The sequence below is a fragment of the Acomys minous genome, assembly GCF_964271855.1.
Source record: "Acomys minous genome assembly, chromosome: 16".
In the NCBI taxonomy this organism is placed as follows: domain Eukaryota; kingdom Metazoa; phylum Chordata; class Mammalia; order Rodentia; family Muridae; genus Acomys; species Acomys minous.
The window spans coordinates 61,907,913-61,926,827 of NC_140498.1; the positions used below are offsets into that span (position 1 = coordinate 61,907,913).

An 18,915-nucleotide genomic window follows, 5' to 3' on the forward strand; every position below is an offset into this window, starting at 1 on the left:
CATTTCTGCGAACCCAGGGATCCAGAGGCGGCAAAAGCCCGCTGTTCCTAGAAATTCTCTGAGTTGACGGGGGGACCGCGGTGGCGGGATTTGGAGGACAGTTTGTTTTCTAGCCGGGGTGAGCCACCTCTGTCCATTCTTGATGAAGTAACCTAGGTAGGTTACTTCAGTCTGGCAAATTTGTGCCTTCTTGAAAGAGGCTCGATACCCCAGCCGTCCCAGGACTTGTAGGAGGGCGTGGGTTCCCTGTTGGCAGTTCTCCTTAGAGGGGGCTGCCAAGAGGAGATCATCTACATATTGGAGCAATATGAGGTCTGGGTATTGTACCCTGAAGTCGGCCAAATCACGATGTAGGGCCTCATTGAACAGGGTGGGGCTATTCTTAAATCCCTGGGGCAGCCGTGTCCATGTTAGTTGCCCTGAAATCCCCAATTCGGGGTCCTTCCATTCGAATGCAAAGAGAGGCTGGCTGGAGGGGTGCAGTCTTAGGCAGAAGAAAGCATCCTTTAAGTCCAGCACAGTGTACCAGACATGGTCTGGGGATAGCCCCGTCAGTAGATTATAAGGATTGGGGACAGTAGGATGTATGTCTTCAACCTGTTTGTTGACTTCTCTTAAATCTTGGACCGGCTGATAATCCCCCGTCCCAGGCTTTTTAACAGGAAGCAAGGGGATGTTCCAGGGAGACTGACAAGGAGTCAGTATGCCTTGGTCCAGGAGTCTCCGAATATGAGGCCGTATCCCCAGGTAGGCTTCCTGGGACATAGGGTACTGCCGAATAGAGAGTGGGGTGGCAGAAGCCTTTAGGTGTACTAATATGGGGGCTGTTGGTGAGCTAGGCCCATTCCCCCAGTTTCAGCCCATGAAGATGGGTAAAGGGCGTGCCAGTCTGGGCTAGGGGCATCGTTCCCAGGGGGGTCAGTCTCATACAGTCTGTATTCGTCTTCTAGGTTTAATACTAAAGTCTGAATAGGCCGCCCTAGTGGTCCTGTCACATAAGTGTGCCCTTCTTCGAAGTGAATTTGGGCCTTGAGTTTGGTTAACAAGTCCCTTCCCAGGAGGGGATATGGGCAGTCCGGGACGTGAAGGAAAGAATGTGAGACCTTACCGGTTGCAAGATGTACTTTCCTCTCGGTGGTCCAACGGCAAGGCTTCCCGCCAGTCGCTCCTTGCACCCAGGCAGTCTTTGTTGTCAGGGGCCCCGGTGCGGTGGTGAGGACGGAGTGCTGAGCTCCCGTATCCACCAGGAAGGTGACGGGTTGCCCCCCCCACATTTAGAGGTAGCCGGGGTTCAGGGGGAGGCTCCTGACCCTGACTTCTTCAGTCTTCTAGGTTGAGGAGAGCCGCGGAGGGGGGGGGCCTACGGGGCCCTTTGGGATGTCTGAGACAGTCCCGTACCCAGTGGCCTCTTTCTTTACAATAGGCACATTGGTCCTTATCCACAGGGGCCTTTCTCCGTTCTCCCTGGCCCTGACTATCCTGGCGCCCTGAAACTACGGTGGCCAACAGTCTACTCATTTCCCTATGTCTCTTTTTATCTATAGCATTCTCCCTTTCTTCCACTTCTTTTCTCAATCTCTCTTCCTTTTCTTCGGACTCTTTCCTAAGCCTTTCTTCTTTTTCCTCTGGCGTCTCTCTCTTATTATAAACTTTCTCTGCCTCCTTTAAAAGATCCTGAACTGTACTTTCCTTGAGTTCTTCCAATCTCTCTAATTTGCGTCTGATATCTGGGGCAGATTGCCAGACAAAGGACATGGCCAGAGTGGTGGCCTGGAGAGGGTCCTCCGGATCATATGGAGTATAAACCCTATAAGCCTCTTTTAGAAGCTCAAGAAAAGCTGACGGCGTCTCATCTGCTTTTTGAGTAACCATCTTAACCTGGGCCAAATTGGGCCGCCTGGCGGCTTTTTGGAGACCCGCTATAAGCAGCTGGCGATAAAGACGTAGGTGGGCCCTACCTTCCTCAGTGTTGAAGTCCCAGTCGGGTCGTTCCAAGGGGAAAGCACTGTTGATCTCATTTGGCAGCTGGGTAGGCCGCCCATTAGCTCCTGGGACGCTCTTGCGTACCTCCAGAAGGACGCGCTGCTTTTCTTCGGAGGTGAGGAGCGTCTGTAGGAGCTGTTGGCAGTCGTCCCAGGTGGGTTGATGAGTGACTAGAATAGACTCAATAAGGGAAGTTAACCTGGAGGGATCCTTAGAGAAAGGAGGGTTATTGTTTTTCCAGTTATAAAGATCTGAGGCAGAAAACAGCCAATATTGCATCTGGCCACCCGTGCCAGCCCAAAGGGGGAAGGCCTGAGAGGTCTGGGGTGGAACTTCGCGCCGGCTGCGGAGTCGGCCGGCCATTGGTGAGGTCTCGGGCGCTGCGGCGGGAGCAATATCTTCAGGTGGCCCCGGCAAGGGAGGAGCCGAAGGAGTCGGGGGTCCGGCCGGTGAGGCTGGGCCTGGGGCCGCTGGGGCCTGATAAGGGGGTGGTTCCTCAGTTAGGAGGTCAAGGAGGGGCCTCTCGTCCGGCGGCAAGACCTTAGGGGGGGGCGGACAACGGCGGGATAGAGACCGGCCCCAGAGGGAGCCGCCAGAGTGGGGGCCAGAGGAGGGGGTAAGGCGGGCGCGGTGAGAGAGGTGGGGGTAGACGGGGGCTGAGTGAGGAAAGGTTTGACCCATGGAGGGGGGTCACGAACGAGAGATTCCCAAGTCATTATGTAGGGGACCTGGTCCGGATGACCGTGTGGTCCAGGGTCCATAATTTTGGACTTGACCTGTAAAATGAGAGAAAGGTTAAAGGTGCCATCTCGTGGCCACCCAGTGTTAAACGTGGGCCATTCGGCGGAACAGAAAGTCTCCCATTTGCCCTTGTGGACTTCCACGGACAGATTGTGTGCAATGACACGAACCTCTTTGAAATGCTGTAAGGTAAGGGTTAGTGGGGTGGCAAGAGTCTGACCCATGGTACCAAAAATATAAAACGAAAGACAACAGAGGAAAACTAGACACAAAAGACCAAAAACAGCCTGCGCGGAACGCTTGCGCCAAAGCGAAAGTAAAACAGAGCTTGGAGACGGCTGCTCGGGCGCCGCAGGGGATCCAGATTCCCCGTCTCCCAGATGAGGCGAATAGCCTCTCAGATGGGCCGGGGCCCCAAATAACCCTGGGGCAGACAGGGTTCTGGTGGGACGGGGAGTCCCTATGGAATCCCGCCGGGACGTCTCCCGGGGGTACAAGGAAGAAGTCCGAGTCCGTCAACTCCTTCTAGTCCTTGCCAGATTCAGAGAGTCTGCGCAGACACCAAGACACGTAACGATTAACAGAGAGACGAAATGACAACAACGACTAAGCCGGCTGGCATGAAGGCTTACCTCCCAAATTTGGGTCGGTGGTCCCTGGGCGGGGGTCTCTATCTCGGTGGGACCTCCAAATGTAAGACCCCCAGCACGGTGGTCTTAACGTGGAGACCCGCACCAAGAACAAGCGAGACCAAGGTTTCGGTTGCAACTCGCAAGAGGCTTTATTGCAGGGGGTCGGGTACCCGGGCGTCTCAGTCTCTGGAGAGGCTGGCGCGCCAAGCGAGTCTTTCGGGGGCCTTTTATAGGGATTTTAGCGGGAAGCGCGGGTACAGAAGCGAGAAGCATAGTTACAGGGCTCTGATTGGTAAATTTAAATGAGGCGAGGTTATGGCCCGGTCATCAGATGGGCTCTAGGAACAGGGGAGTTTACCCGTTCTCTGGGCCAGGTGGCCGACCATAAATATCTTGTTAGACATGAAGTGAGGTTATGGCCCGGTCATCAAATGGGCTCTGGGAATAGGGGAGTTTACCCGTTCCCTGGGCCAGATGGCCGACCATAAATATCCTGTTCGACAAGGACAAACTGTTTCTGTATTCTCAGCATGCTTTTATTTTTCTCCTCTGGGCCCCAGGCCTTATCTTATCCCGGGAACCTATTATTCTAGTCTTGCCTTGCAAGATAGCGTTACTGCTGCTACGCTTGCTATGGCGGGTGCACAGGGGAGGGGGTCTTACAGATACAACCAGGCATATTCTCTTTTGGAGGAAGGTGGAAAACTAAGGACATGAATAACAAAAGGCACAGAGAGCTGTACAAAAAGAGATTACCCAGCTGCTTCTGTAGGTCCTGGAAGAGAGTAATGCAGAGAGTGCTGTGAGTATTACAGACAGAGGCAGTTGAGGTCATAGGATTTCACTGTAAAATGTACTCCATGAAAAAAATCAATCTACAGCTCATTTGTGTGATATTTGGCCCCAAACCTTTTATTCTGCCCATGCCTAGAGGAATTGAATAGGGCAAAATTTATGAGTAAAGGCCATATTTCTTAGATGGAATTTTGAATCACTTGAGTGGTTATTGCTAATGACTTATTCAGGACTACAGTGAAAAAAATCAACAGGAGGGGTAGAAATAAATGCAAAGTCTCTGGTGTAGAGGAAAAGAGCACTAGGTAGTTTCAGATGGCAGCCACATGATAAAAAAGATATAGGGATTTTAAGGATATTATCATCATTCAAAAGAAGCCTTTTGTTCTGGTTTTTTAAGCCCAAGAAAGTGCCCTAAGTTTAAAATTATATTTAAGTTTTCATCAAAATACCTAAGGAAACTCCACCAGGAAAAGTGTGACCTTGACCAAGTTAACTATGATTATGTGTGTAACAAACACAGACTTCACTATGAAAATCATTCAGTTACCCCTAAACTGTTCTATTTCTGCCTTCTAGCTACTACTAATCTCTCTTGCAGAGAGTCTCCATGCTCTAGAGCTCTCTCAAACTGTGAGCAGAAAGGTAGTCCTATGGCCCTACATGCCCTCATGCCCCCTTGTGCTTGTAGACAAACTCAGCCCCCACTGTATCCCACAAAGAAAACAATGTTGTAGAATAATTTATGTCTGCTTCCTGCCAGATGTATTATGTCACAAGGTGTGGAAACTGCCCTGTCTATGTACCATGCGCATCTGAGAACCCTCTGCTTCTCGGAAACTCTATTTGTACCCTGAAACTGAATTTCCATGAATCATGCCATTGTGGTTGGTGGTATTGGAAAAATAAAAAGATTATCAAGTATTGCTGCATCAGTTACTTTCTATCAGTTTCTACACTATTTATACAATTTGACACAAAAACTGAATGTAGAATTTAAGGTTCAGTACTTCTAGAAACTAGACCTTCAGTTTTCCAGTCTGTCTTCCTACTGCACACAAAAACCAATGCCTGTATGTGTACCCTAGAAAGTGATAGTATAAGCTCCACAGCTTTCCACGGCTTGGGCTTCAAAGCCCACTCATCTAAAGGGAATCCACACTCAGGAAATTCAGAGGCCAAAGACCTCCGCCCAGATCACCACAGAGACCAGCAAATTCACAGTGTGAACCACTCTCCATCTCAGTCCCAGCAGATCAGACTCTGACATACCAGTAGACTTTCTCCTCCTGGCCATGGGGCAGCTGCCTCCACAGTCACCATGGCATGGCATGTGGTCCTCCTCACAGTTCCCTACAGCTGCATCAGAGAAGAATCCTGGAGGAAACATGTAAGCTACCTTCCTCTCAGGCCCCTCTTTCCTAAACCTGCCCACAGTCCCTCATTAGCTAGGAAACTCCATCTTGGCCTTTGGAAGGTAGCAGCTCCTCTACTGGGGGATCAGAGATCAAATACCTCAGACAGTTGGAGCCTTCCCAGCTCCACCCTTACTCCCTAGGGCCGGACAGAGCACTACTCTGGGGAATTTGTTTTTAAAGAATTTTCCAAGGCCGGGCGTGGTGGCACACGCCTTTAATCACAGCACTGGGGAGGCAGAGGCAGGCGAATCGCTGTGAGTTCAAGGCCAGCCTGGTCTACAAAGGGAGTCCAGGACAGCCAAGGCTACACAGAGAAACCCTTTCTCAACACACACACACACACACACACACACACACACAAATAAAATAAAATAAATTGTCCAATCTCTCAAACACTTCTTGTTTCTTTTTCAAGGCACGTATACCTTTGTTTACATATTATGTTACACACTCAAAATGCAGCACAGCCATTTCTATTTTATAGCTGGGGAGTCCTGCATCTGAAGCTCAATCAAATTCGAAGAGTAACAAAGCAAAAAAATGAATTTGAATGTAAGGTAAAGTGGAAAGGAGATAACTGTTCCTATGCAGGGTGGAGTAAGATAGTTATAGGTAAGAGCCAGAGACACCAGCGAGGGGGAGGGGGTCGTCGGAGGGTATTCAGAGTGTACATGCTCCTGAGCCATATGAAGAAAGGAAGGATGGGGGAATCATGAGGAAGATCTATAAGTCAGGATTGTAAATGATAGAGGAAAAGTACCAGGTAACCTAAATGATTGGATTCCATAAGGAAGGGAAGCTAGGAGAAGGGCAGCCCAACACTAGGCTAGAGGGTGGGGTATGCCAAGCATTACCTTGCAGGTAGTAGGGACTGAGTGATGCTAGGAGAACCTGACAGCCAGGTTTCTATTGATTTGTTAAATAGGCACCCAGACCTTTGTCTCAGGGTTTAAGACTTAATTGTAGGGAGAGATGAAAAGGTTGAAGTAACTTAAGGATAATCTAAATCATTATTTTAAAAGTTGGAACAGGTTTTATGGTCCAAAATAATTCAGAGACTAAACATATGTAGTAGAGCACACCAAGATTTACTCCCATCTTTTCTTTTACCTTGTACAGTATCAAACAGGAAAAATAACATTCCTGTCAGGTAGACTAGTGTGCCCATGTTGGTAGAACTAAACAAAGTTCAGAAATTTGGTTTTTAGAAATGAGTTCATTTCCTCATGCATATTCTTGATTGCCTTGGCCTGTGACCCTCCAAAAATGGATAGTTGGACTTTTACTGATCATCTTAAATTGAATACCTGACATATTTTGAAGACATGCTTTCCTGTAGTAAGTTACATGGCCTTGATAAGAAGTAATAGGTCGCCTTCATATTCTGTACATTGTATGTGGGAAATGAAATGCTGACTGAGTAGTTAAGAGCTGGAAACTTAAGACTGATTCTAGAATCCAGGTCACATGGCTCAACACAAGCTCTAATTCCAGCTCTGGAACTGAAACCCATGTCTGACCTCCTTAGGGACCAACCTTGCATGTGTTGTAAAGACATATTTGCCAGACAAAAATCACCAGAAGTATTTTACATTAGTGTATGTATGATTTTATAAAAAGAATAAATTCATCAGGTTGGTTTTTTTAATCATCATATCGGAATGATTTTATGTTTTTGGATGTTTTCCCTTCATAAGCACTGGGCCATCTTTCCATTCCCACACTCATGTCATCAGTACAACCATTCTTTAATGGGTGCTTGGTTCTAATTTGATCTTTTCCCCCAGACTACATGGCTCTGTGGAAATACAAGATAAATAGCATTAGGAAAGGACTTATGTTCATAGTTTCAATAAATTTCTGTGTCCAATCCTCCAGAAAGTCAAGGAAAAGTATCAGGAATGATCAGGGGAAAAACAGACAATTCAAATCTCAATGATGTAACTAACCCTTGGGTCAAAGCTACAAGACTCAGTATTTCTGCAAGCGTATGAGAAAATTTTATTTCTAGTATGTTAATTCACCTGCTTCTCTGAAATAAAACACATCTTAAAATCTTATATTCTGTCTGCTTTTTGTGGTTTATGTAGTAGGAAACCTAAGCACTGGTAGGAGGAGAGGCCAGAGAAGAGAGGAGAAGAAGGCAGTGCCATGTGTTAGGTGGAGGAGAAGTACATGGCCAGTGTGGTTGGAGATGTAGCTCAGATGGTGACAATTAGCAAGTATTTGGGATTATGGATGGGAGGTAGCTTGATAGAAATTATTGGAAGAGATGATATGGGACTGGGGCAGATACCTGCCCCTTTATGGGAAATAATTTAGAGTATTAAAGTTGCCCTGTCCCAGGTTAACTAAGGCCATTTAAAATATAACAGGTGTCTGTGTCTTGACTGATTGCTAGTGGGTTATAAAATACCACCATAATAATAATTATAGGCCTGATAATAAACACTGCTAGGCCATGCTGATAAATTACACACTACAAGCTTGTCCCTGTGTGGGCCTCAAGCCAGGGGCATTCTATTCCAATCTCCCATTCTCCAGTATTACTGCCATGTCCCCTTGGGACAATCGATTGCTAGAAACTGCCTGATGGACCACAGAAGATCAAGACCAGCCAGGTCAGTAGCCTCAGTCCATCTCTGAGCCCAGGGGCTGGTCATTCTAGACCCCTGAGCAACTCCTTTTCAGGTGGGACTACTGATGAGATCAGATTAAAGGCCAGGTGCCTGCCAGCAGCAGTTCTGGGAGCTTTTTCCTGACTAACCAGATCCTTCATGACTTTCCTGGAATTTCTCTCCTGCAATTATAGCAGTGGTAAAGGTAGATACCTACCTGCTGGAGCATTCCAGAGTTATGTATCCATAGCAACCCTTGCTTACAGAAATACCCATGCCTCTGTGCCTATATAAACTCTGTGAAAATTTTCAATAAAAGGGGTTTGATCAGAATGCAGACTTGCCCCCTTCTTCATGTCTTGTTTTCTGTCCCTATACAGGAAAAGTTTCCTCCAGAGCATTAGTCAACCCCCTGCGGGCTGGGGCATTGCTGTGTAATTGGTTTTCACTTTCCCACTCGGGAAGAGTTGTAGGCTAACAATAGTGTTCCCCAGTGTTTGTCATCTGATTCCTGCTTTTCTCCCAAGGTTGTCTCATAACTCCCTGGTAAAAAGAAGCAGTAGTTTGCCTGTACCCAGCCTGAAGACACAAAACTAAAGTCTTGTCTCCTAACATTGCTCTTACCAGTGGGACATATGGATAACTCCACTGCAAATTGAGAAATGGGCTCTTCAAGTGACCCACCTAGATAGAGGAGGAAGCAGGGGACAAGGCTACTGGCTTTGTGACTTGTTGAGGTCATAGTCACTGTCCAAAAGAGGGGAGGAGGAGGAGGCTGTGCTGAGGAAGCACAAGCAGTGTGTCCTCCGCGGGTTAGTTGGGAAGACAGATGTTGAGGCCATTGGAGGACAGTGCTACTGAAATGCAAGTCTCTACAGCTCTGGAAAAAGTTTGGCCCTATGTAGGAAGCTTGGGCCAGCAACCATGATTCTGTGCCTCTACCAGAGCATGCTAGAGAGATGTATATGTCACTCAATAGGAAGTGACCAATCAGGGCTTCCAGGCAGAGACGCGGAGGCGGGTTCTTCCGGAAGCCTTGCCGAAGAGCTGTGCAGGCTTGGGTAGTTCAGCTTGGTGTGCTCTGACCTGTGCTTCTGGGTGTTGTGAGAGAAGCTCAAGCAAGTCCCGAAGTCCCGACATGGTGAGTGGAGGGTCACTGCCCAGAAACGGGAGGAGCAGGCTGCTGTGGAGAGCTAGCTGGAGTGGTGGGGCCGTGTGGGAAGACAGACCAGTAGGCTACTGGAGAATATGCACACGTGCTACTGAAATGCCACTCTGCAGACCTGGAAATGTATGGCCCTGGACTGGAAGCCTGGGCCACAAACTATTGTGCTGTGTCCCTTCAGGACACTGTAATCTAAGAAAGGTGCTCATGTCACAAGAGACTCGCTGTCCAGTCAGAGCCTCCAGGTCGGACCAGCCAGTCTGAAGATGAGGCTCTTTCTTCTGGCTGCCATGCCCAGGTGCAGCTCTTTAGCTGAGCTTTCTTTAATGGTTCTGTGTGATGTGCTTTGAGCACTGCTGCTGAGTGCTGTGAGGGAAACTCCAGCAAGGTCTGAAATGACAACACGGTGAGCTCAGAGTCACGAGATTGATGGGTTTTCTCCACAGGTGAAATAAGCCAATGGAAGCCAGACTGAAAATAAAAAGGGCAAGTTTACTTGGCAACTGAAATTCCTGGGCTAGTTCAGTAACCTCAGGGGACTAGGCCAGAGGAAATCATGTCTTCTTTGCCCACACCCCAGGTATGGTAACAAGGATTGCAAGTGAAGGAAGATGAAGTATCTGCCACCTGCTGTACTAGGGAAGCCTTTTGCCCCAGGGGTGGAGCTTGGAGCATCTCAAGGATGCTAAGAATATGCAGACGCTTTCCTTGCAGAGGGCAGGGTTGGAGAAAGAATATGGATTGAACAGAACATGTAGGGGAGGGGTTAGGGCAACTGCAGATGCCAACTGAACAATGGGGAGGATCAGAAAGGTGAACTACAGGAGTTGGTGTGGTGGGGCCTCCGTGCTGTTGTGTGAAAAGCAGAGGCCAGAAGCGGCCAGCTTTGGGGTCCTATGTGACCCTAGTGCCTTCCTGTACCTGAACCTGGACCTGGCTACTGAATAACTTCCTATGGGGCTGCATTTGGGCAATTCTTTTGGAGCTTGGGCTGGTGTATAGAAATGTTCTAGGAAGGATGCCAATCTTGGAAAGCCTTAATTTCTGTGGGATCTTCTACAAGTTCTGCCCTTAGCATTTAACATTTCGGTGGAAGATCCTCTCTCTCCTCTCGAGTTTGTCTCATTGTATGAAGCTTCAATTGACTTCATAAACATCTCCCCTTTATTTCATTTCTGCCTGTGAGCAGTATACAAGATGCAATTCTTTAAAAACTTACTTGACATAAGACATAGCTTGTGCAAAACCTCCTCACCTCACTTTTTGTACTTTGTATCTTCTACTTCTCCTTTCTTTCTCATCCTCTGGGACCTTCCACTTAGGACTCTGTCACTGATGTTTGAAAGCACTGAGGTCCTTAAGACATATGTTTGGCAACATCATTGCTGGGTAAATGTCTCAAGTGGCTAGTCTTGCTGTGTCCAGTCCATATTTAAATTGTTCAAAACATAACCTGCAGACTAAATTTAAAGAAAGTTAAAGGCAGCAGATGTAGAATACAAAATCTGTTTTTAGCTATCATTACAGAGATTTTTTATTAGTTAATTTTGTATTTGTGTGTATTGTGATGTCTGTGTGAGATGACATATTAATTCTAGCACAGCTGCATCTAATGTCTTTGAGAAAACGCTTTCTCATAAAGCTATGCTATCTCAGATGGCCTTGATGTCTGTCTCTTGCTTCCCGGAGAAATGGACTTGCTTTCTACTTGACTAAACTTCCTAAGTTCTTTAATTAAAGGACTCTACCACAGCAGAGTTTTAAAATAACTCATTTTAGTCAATTAGTGAACTGTCCATTTCCATATCAGGAATAAAGATGTTCATGTGGATCATGGCTTCTGCCTTCAGATCAGAACAGGATGCACAGTTTATGTTTACACTGCAGGGTGAAGCAGGACACGCCATAACTAGCTCACAGACTAATGTTTAGGAAAGTCAGCTTTGAGAGTCAATACTATGAAGAAAGACCTGATTGAGGCCAGGTGAGTGATGATGTCATCTCCAAGCATGGATTAACTCATGCATGTGAATAGAAACAGACCAGAATGGTGCGTAAACATTTTAATATCAGTTAACTGAAGCATTATTCTGTTCATATTATTCATGCAGAATCAAGCAACAGGTAACCCTTCTCTGCCATGGACTCTTAGTGAACTATGTATGCTTTGCCAGAAAGTTATCAGGTCCCCTTCTGAGGATCTCCAGCAGCCAGGCAGGGCTGTTTCAAGTTTTGGCCCTGGAATCCCCCTACATCATTCCCTGGCTGCCCCCTTTTTACATCTTCTGCTCACATGGGTGCCACCTGCGTGTGTCCATGAGAAGGGTTCTCAGATCTTCAGCTTGTGGTGTTGGCCTCTCCACACCTCCAGACAGCATCATCCCAGGACTGCAGAGCTGCTGTGGCTAAATCTCCACAGTACTGGGATGAGCGATCACACTCCTGGAGAAACTGAGAAGCTGAAGCCATGGAAAAGGCAGCAGCTCCAAAGCATCAGTTGTAGTTGCTGCTGACAGGGAACTCACAGGGTGGGAGATTTGTTCAACTGGAGCTACTCTGTGAGTTCCAGTGCCAACTCTACTGTAGGTTTAGATTTTTCAAAACCTACCTTATTTAGGGTTCTTAAATCCCTTTATCTTCCTTTTAATCTACCAACCAGAGGTAGGGGAGAAAGAGGGTTGATAGAAAAAGGGGGTGTGAACTAGTTTAGAAGCAGTTCCTTGAGGCGATTCTGTACTTTCTTGGCAGGCTACCAGAAATCCAGTCCAATAGGAAGCACCAAACAATACCGTGAGTCAGTGACAACAGATGATAAATGCTTGTTCTGCTTGAGTTAAAGATAAATGTGTGTTCTGTTGGAGTTAAGCAATATTACCCTGCATTGTTTCTTTCTCAGGAGAAGAGTAGGGCACAAGAACATCCCCAATACCTCTACCTTATATCCCATGGAATCAGTTTAAAATGCTTTGTCTATCCACCTAGGCACAATGTAGCAGGAATAGAATTAATTCTTCTTGCCTGGGTAGGATGCAATATACCTGAAATAAAATTAATTCTTCCTGATTATCTTTTTAAATTACCCTGTGAATGGTCTGGGTCACAGTGTCCTTTTCAAACCCTTACTATGTTCTTTTTTTTTTTTAATTACAGTAGTGGTCTTATTCTTTTTTGTTGTTGTTGTTTTTAATTAATTTATTGTTTATACAGTGCTCTGCCTGCAGTGTGCCTGCACTCCAGAAGAGGGCACCAGATCTCATTATAGATGGTTGTGAGCCACCATGTGGTTGCTGGGAGTTGAAATCAAGGCCTTTGGAAGAGCAGTCAGTGCTCTTACCCTTTGAGACATCTCTCCAGACCCCCCATACTATGTTCTTGACCAGTCAGTCCATGTTAAGTGGTCAGTAAACTATCTCTGACCGTAGTTTGGTGTCCAGGTGGTCAGTGTGGGCTATTCCTGAACCCCAAGAGGCCAAAGCTAGCAGGCTTCTAAGCTTAAGAAGGTTTCAGCTGCAGATAAGCCAATTAAAGCAGGCAAAAATGTTAATGATGAGGCATGCCCTCAGCAGAATGGCTGATTGCTATGTCTGTGAGAGATTATATTGATTGATGATTGATGTGGGAGGCTCTTCCACTAGGGTTGCAGTATTCCCTAGCAAGTGTGCCTGGGTTGGGAAAAGATCAGGTTGCAAATAAGAGAGTGCTCAAGTAAGCAAGCAAGCCAGGAACAAGGTTTGTCCATGGTTTTTGCTATAATTTTCTAGGTTGAGTTTCTATTCTAACCTTACACAATGTTGGACTGTGAGCTGACAGAACCATCTGAAAAAGCAACAAGTCGGGCAGAAGAAAACGCAGTGTGTGGGTTTAGGGAAAAAACAGAACTAGGTAGCTTTAGATGGCGGTCAAATCCTGAAAGAGAAGAAGGGATTTTCAAGGAGCTTAGCACCAGTAAACAGAAAGCCCTACTGTGCATTGGAAGCCTAAGATGGGTAATATCCATTCTTGCTACACTTTAAATTAATGGAAAGTATAGGCAAAGTGATTGCAAAGCAGGCACTTCATATAAAACCTGCTGCAACTCTGGTCCATGGCTGCCATATTTCATCTCAGTTTAGAAACCAAGGTTGGCAGGATCCCCCATTACTATAGTGTTTTTTTTTATTGTTTATTCATTATTGATACCGTATGCTGTCTGCAGCCAGAAGAGGGCACCAGTTCTCATTATAGATGCTTGTGAGCCACCATGTAGTTGCTGGGAATTGAACCCAGGACCTCTGGAACAACAACCAGTGTTCTTAACCTCTGAGCCATCTCTCCAACCCCCATTGCACTGGTTTGTAAAACAAGAAAGATGCACACTTCAAGGTCATGTATTCTGTCTCTGTGATTTCAGTTCAGCGTGCTCCAGCTATTTATGTTTTGCAAGACAGTGCCCCAGTAAGTAAACTATGAGATTTCATTTCACCAGGCTTTGGATATGTAGCTTGTGTTGCAGTTTGAGGCCATAAGATATTGAGATACATAAGCTCTGAGAAATATGTCATGGAGAGATGCATATACCGAGTTAAAGTAACAAAACTGAGTGATGGATGAGAAACTGCAGTCATAGGGCCATCTATACCCTGTGAAACTGAAGCCTCATGTATCTGAGACAAAGCTAGGGTACTTGGTGTTTGAGTTGCTGGATTTTTTTTTTGTCTCCATCCAGTGTTGCCTAACTATATGCACATTACTCTCAATTGGAATGGGAAGGTTTATTCTGTGCCATTGTATATTGTTAAGATACAAACTGTTTCCAGATTTTAGAAAATATAGCTATGAAAAGATGTTCTGCACCGGCAGAAGAGTCTTTGTTCTCTTGAATAGTGTATGACCTATTGCAGACCATTTTAGTTGAGTAAAATGCATTTTCACTGTGAGTCCCTAATGACCAATATCAGAATATAATTTGTCAAATCAGAAAGACTCTAGGTAACGTCATATCTTTAAACACTTATCTCCCCTTTTTTGGCCATCTTAGGGGAGCTTTTGTACTAGGATTTTACCTAGATGGTTTTTTGTGGATGAGATTTGAGTTTCTGTTGACTCAACCCATTTTATGTTTTTGTTTCTACTGTGTTGAGTTTCAAATTGTTCAGCTTCCTTCTCATGCTGTCACACATTCACAACTATAGACTATACACCTAAATCACATAAGATATAGTATAAGCCGGTAGTAATCAATGTTAAGCTATTTTGCTGGCCGTATTTTTAATTAATTTTTAAATTAATTTTAATTTTAGTTAATTAATTTTAATTACTGTACTAATTAATTAAATCACTTTACATCCTGACCTGTTCCTCCTCTACTCCCAGTCACATGACCATTCCCCCTTTCCCCAAGTAGCCCTCCTTCTCCTCAGTGAAGGGGAGGCCCAAAGTGTTATCAACCTCCCCTGGCATCTCAAGTTGCAGCAGGACTAAGAACATCCTTTCCCACTGATGCCTGAAGAGGCAGCCCAGATAGGGAAAAAGGGATCCAAAGTCAGACAGCATAGTGAAGATGGCTCCTATTCCCATTGTTAGGGGACCACATGTTCACCAAACTGCACATCTTCTATATATGTGTAGTCAGCCTATGTATGCTCTTTGATTATGGTTCAGTTTCTGTGAGTCCCCATGAGCTCAAGATCGTTGACTGTAGGTTTTCTGTGGTGTTCTCAATCACCGAGGATCCCTCTATCTTTCCTGCCAACCTTCCCCCAAATTCCCTGCGCTCTGCCTATTGTTTGGCTCTGGGTCTCTGCATCTGCTTCCATTAGGTGCTGGAGGAAGACTCTCAGAAAACACTTATGCTAGGAGCCTGTCTGCACGTACAGCAGAGTGTCATTAATAGTGTCAGAGATTGGCTCTTTCTCCTTTGGAGAGGTCTTATGCTGATCAGCAAGTTATTTGTTTGCCATTTCTTCAATCTCTAATCCATCTTTATCCTTATACTTTTTATAGGCAAGATGAATTTTGGGTCGAAGGCTTTAAGGGTGGTTTCGTGTCCCCCTCCCTCTACTCGAAGTCCCACCTGGATATATAGTCTTGGCAACTTGAGAGTCTTAACTCCTGATGCTACGGGTCTCAGCTAGAGTCACCCACATAGACTGCAAAAACCCTTCCTTTCGCAAAGATGCCCCCTTCCCCAGAAGAATGTTAATTCATAACATGGCTGTACTCTTAAGAGATCACATGCAAAGACTTTCTTAGGTATATGTAACCCAGCAGGCAAGAGATCACATCCAAAGGTCTTCTACGTCTGTGTGATCCAGTTGTAATACAAAACATGCCTTTAATCCAGGAGACAGAAGCAAACAGATTTGAGTTTAAGGCCAGCCTGGTATAGAGCAAGTATCTAGTAAAGAAAAGTATATCCATTTATGGTAATATAGTCCTTTAATCCTAATTGAAGGTTAAGTGAATTTAAAGAAGGAAGCAGCACCCAGGCTTGAAAGTGATATGATTGTGTGGAAGAAGAGGTGATGAATCAGAGAAGATGTGGTAGAATAGGATATGGCCAACTCCCAGGAGAGAGATCCCAGGGAAGCTACTGAAGAGGCATTTGTACAGAGAGAGGAAGCAGTTTTACCAGGAACCAGACCACAAACAAAATGAGGTGTCTTTCTCTTGCCAAAAGCTCAATGATGATTCCATTACTTTAGGGGTTTTCTTCTGCTAAAATCAAATTAAGCTCTTAACGAATGAATGATTATAAAAGGTATAGTCTTCAAGGTAAGTAAATACTTAAATAGAGATGGATCAGGGCATAATACTTTTACAAACAGTATTGCTGCTGGGCAGTGGTGGCATATGCCTTTAATCCCAGTGCTTGGGAGGCTGAGGCAGGCAGATTGCTGTGAGTTCGAGGCCAGTCTGGTCCTCAAAGGGAGTCCAGATTGCTGTGAGTTCGAGGCCAGTCTGGTCCTCAAAGGGAGTCCAGGACAGTCAAGGATACACAGAAAGACCCTGTCTTGAAAAACAACACACAAAAAACCCCCAAACAAAAAAACCAAATGACAACAAAAATACTATTGCTACCCAGCACATCTTCCACAGTGGGCAGATGAAAAACACAGTTTTATTAGTCAAGGTTCTCAACATGATCACAACTGGTAGAATGGATCTCATTCTGTGTATTTTGAAAGTAAATTTTTTCAGGGGCTATCTACCAAAAGACGAAAAGACTCCAGAAGTTGTTTGATCCATGAGGCTGGATGTCTTATCTGGTGCTCAATATACTCCAGAAGTCCAAAAATTAGTATGTAAAGACACTAAAGGAATGAAAATTTTCTAGCCAAGTCTAATGAAAACAGGCAAAGAAAGAAAGCTTCCTTCTACAATATCTTCTTTATATGTACGTTGATACCCATAGCTGTGGCCCTGATTAAAGATCAATATTATCATCTCAAAAGATCCGCATTAAGGAAAGGTCTTTCCAGTTTGAAAGCCTTATTTCAGAAAACTCTCTCCTAATAGAAAGCATGGGGTACTATATCGTGATTCTGGACAAGTTCATATAGAGTTCTGCCTACTTCTACTCATGCCCAACTAGCACATCCATGTCTAAAGATGGTAGCAATGTAAAGGCAGAGACATCTGCGGCCACTTTTGGGTAAAAATCATGCAGGAACATATATAAATTATAAAAAGGACACACTTGTTTTCATGGAGGACTCAAAAGAATTCATTTTAACTAACCCTGTCTGCTCTGACTGAGGCCTGTGACATCACTGTAGAGAATTCCATTCCTTCTTTTTTTTCTAAGCCTTGTTTTTATTTTATGATTACAGGTGTTTGTCTGTATATATTTGTCCACAGTGCCTACAAAGGCCAAGAAGATCATAGATGTCCTGGGGCACAAATTACAGCAGGTTGTTAGCTACCATAGAGCTTCTGGAAATTCATAAAGCATCTTCGTTACTATCTGTTGCTCTAGTCCCAGGCGTTCTGACACCATCTCCTGACCTCCCTGGCCGCCAATCCTAAATCGCATAGAAAGACATGCATTCTGGCAAAACAGGACTCTGACTAGAATTAACCTGTATGGGCAGAGGTTGATGTAAGGCGTGGCTACAAAATTTATACAAATTTGATATATATTCAAGGATAGTAACAGGCTTCGAAAGTGCTGAGGTTACTGGCATGCTATCTGAAACTTGTATAAATAAATCACTTGATAGCCTGTGTGTCACAGCAGGGAAGCAGCATGATTGCTAGTCTGTCACCTGAGACATTACCTTGAACATCATGCCTGCCTCACTCCCTGTCCTTGTTGATTCCCTATGTCCGCTAAGAGCCCTGTGCTCATCAGAGACCCACTGACTCTTCTCTCCTTGCTGGGGAAGGCGCCCTCATCCCCACCCCTCCTTCCCTTCACACCTCCACTCCACCCTCCACCCCCCAGCCCTAGCACAAGTGTGGGTTTTTGTTTTCTTTTTAATCACCTTTCCACTGAGCATGATGTGTTGATTAACTACAAGTGCTCTAAAATGATTATCATCTCTTTCCTACTTTCCTCCCAGGTTTGCTTCATATCTATCAGGTGAAAGGTAGCTGCAGTTTCCCTGAACATAGCATGAAGACAGAGAACCAAAATGTTGTTTCCTAAACTCTCTTTAATTGGGAATCTTTTGTGTACCCTTTCACTCTGGGACAGACTGATAACTCCACTCCAAAATGAGCAAAGGCTTTGCAAGCTGTGCACGCTGATTCCAGGAAGAAGAAGGGAAGTGCCTGAGGGTTTTGCTGGTGCCTCAGGCAAGCTCAGAAGTTGGGACCTGGTGAGCTCAAGGGCAAAGGGGAAGGAGCCAGCATCTGAGCTCAGGAGGCCTGAGTGGCTGGTTCTGCCCTGGGGTGAGTGCAAAGGTGGAAATGCAGGCTCTTGGAGAACAGGTAGGAGTGCTACTGAAATGCAAATCTCTCCACCTAAGAAAAAACACTGGTCCTGCAATGGAAGCCTGTTCCAGGAACTACTGTGCTGTGTCCCTTCAGCACACTCTAGCCATAGGGAAGTGCTCCTGTCACTCAAGACTCAATGGCCAGTCAGGGACACCAGGAAAGAGAGAAAGAGTGTTCTTCCAGGTGCCATGTTGGAAGTTCCTCTCTGTACTGGAGCGGACTTGAGTGACTGTGTGCGATATGCGCTGAGTGTTTGTGCTGGGTGCTGTGAGGAGAGCTCAGGCAAGGTCAGAAGACACAATATGGTAAGTGCAGAGTCACTGCTCACAGTAGGGAGGAACAGGCAGCTGAGCAGAGGAAACTGGTGTAGTGGGTCTTCCCTGGGGCTGCGAGATAAGCAGCAGCAGATGTGGCCACCTATGAGGTCCTTTTCGGTCTTAGTAATTTTCTGGACTTGGTGATGGTCTCTGACTAACTGCACTGTGTGGATTACATCTACCCAAAGCATTGGGAGCAGGGGCTTGTGAGTAGAAACATCCTTGGCAGGATTATAAACTCAGACCCCTAGTTTCTCTAACTTCTTCTAAAAATCTGTTCTTAGCATGTAACATTTGGTCTAAGATATATTTGGAAGCCCGGCATTG

The 18,915-nt window shown here is 45.5% G+C and overlaps 1 protein-coding gene and 1 long non-coding RNA gene across 2 annotated transcripts in view; both read left to right on the top strand.

Annotated features, from left to right (window-relative positions):
- Positions 1–18,915, top strand: part of LOC311587560 (zinc finger protein 431-like) — a 129,978-nt gene that overhangs the window by 74,993 nt on the left and 36,070 nt on the right. The gene's annotated exons all lie outside the window — the stretch shown is intronic.
- LOC311587565 lies at positions 9,025–12,415 on the top strand. Its single transcript, XR_014775898.1, has 2 exons — positions 9,025–9,932; positions 11,240–12,415. It is a non-coding gene; the product is annotated as an uncharacterized lncRNA (long non-coding RNA).